Here is a 1920-nt window from a genome sequence, read left to right as displayed (position 1 = left end):
GATGTATCGTTTTCGTTATGGTTCGGTTTTATGGATTTTTGACGGGTAGAGAATTGCCAGGTAGGCTGGATTTTGGGTATTTTATGGCAACTTAAAAACTAATTAGTGGTGGGTTTTGGAAAGGTGTAATGATTTTCTAGGAAGTTATTTAGACTGGTATTTGAGTAATTTGCGGATTAATGATATAAAATAGAGAATTAGATTATTTTTCATTCTTTATTGAAATTATTGGGGTGACTTTCCATTACCAAAGCATGCGTGAATTTTTTAAGGCCACTCTAACACTTGTCAGATAAGCATCTGCAGTCGATAGCCAATATTTATATTTTTAACGATTTATTAGAAAACTCTTTTTCTAACTCTAAACAGTAATAAATTCATTTGCGACAGACTTTTGAATCAGAATATTGGATAAAAAGAAAAACAACAATAATAATGAACAAAAGATAAAGATACGATTAGAGTTAAATAAATAGATAGTTAAAAGAAGATACACACTTTAAAATGTTTTTGTTACAACAATTCAAAGTTAGGGGCGCTGTTGTCGGTAAAATGTCAACACACCTACTTCACGTTGGTGTGATCTATTCCTGAACGCTGCTAGCTCTTCTGTAGGCTTCTGTAGGTTCAGCGGAAATATGGAGAAACTTTTGAACTAGATTTTTTCATTTTATTTATTTTGTCAAGCTTTATAATCAAAAAGCTTTTTGTAGCAAAGAAGCAACAAATGGCATTTGAAAATGAGTCATTTTGTCCGGTAAATTTACAAGAGAGCAGGCATAGCTTAAAGAGGTAGAATCTTTGTATATAAAACCTTAAGTGGCTACTGTGACATTAGCTATTACAGTTTTTTCAAACTCAATATATTATGCCTACTACAGCTACTGCTATAAGAACAAATATAGTTATAACTGAATAATTTGATTTTTTGCAAAAAAAAGTATTATATATTATATACATTTTTTTTCTTGAATAAAAATAAAATCACGAATCAAAAAAAATATTGGCATCCTTTTTCTAATTAAATTTATTTTTGACACACTGTCATTTTGATTTTTTCTCAAAATAACAGCAATTTGCTTTCAATGTTTGTTATTTGTATTCCAAAGTTCTATCAATTTAATTTTGTATGTGAACTTGTCGGGGTTGTGCAGTATCACAAAAATTCATGGTAATTGAACAGACCTTTTATCGAATCGTATATCCACCATATTAAAAACCATTATTCACCACAAATTATTTAGTAAGTAAAATTATTTTTCGAATAAGTAAAAAAAGGAACACGTACTTTTGTGCTTGTTTCATTATCAATTTATGAGCAAATATTTTTTTAAAATATATTTAACTTCTTTAACAAGTAAATCGATCTATGGTAAGAAAATTGTATAGTCACCATATTTTTTTCTTAACCAAACTAATGGCTGCGTTCAGTGGTACATCTTTAAAAATTGATCAGGGTGGTTCAAATTTTCAAATATTAAAAAAAGGGAGCATTTAACCGACTCTGATGGATATCAAATCATAAGCAAAATTTAAGATTATTTAATACCAAATATTCAAACTTGGAAAATACAAGTTACGCTAATTTCTCTAGCTCTTAAGGCCCAACTATAATAGGCATAAGCTAGCATATGCGCGCATAAGAAAACGTGCGAATACAAAGAATCTCAATACGAGTGAACATAATGGAGTCTAGCTCCGTTTCGTTCAATTTTTCTCAGTTTCGTTAACTTAAGCACACTTAAGCAAGAGCAATCCCAGTCGCTCGCCGCATAAGTAAAATCTGACATGTAGATACGTGAGCAAAATTGCATTATGGCTATGCAGTAATTTCGCAAACTTAAGTGAATTTTCGTTGGGTTTTTGACATAAGCTTATGTTTGCTTATGCCTATTATAGTTGGGCCTTTAGAATTTTATT

This window comes from Eupeodes corollae, chromosome 1, assembly GCF_945859685.1.
Source record: "Eupeodes corollae chromosome 1, idEupCoro1.1, whole genome shotgun sequence".
Taxonomy (NCBI): Eukaryota; Metazoa; Arthropoda; class Insecta; order Diptera; family Syrphidae; genus Eupeodes; species Eupeodes corollae.
The sequence above is the reverse complement of the archived record's forward strand: the minus strand, read 5'-3'. Positions refer to the sequence as shown.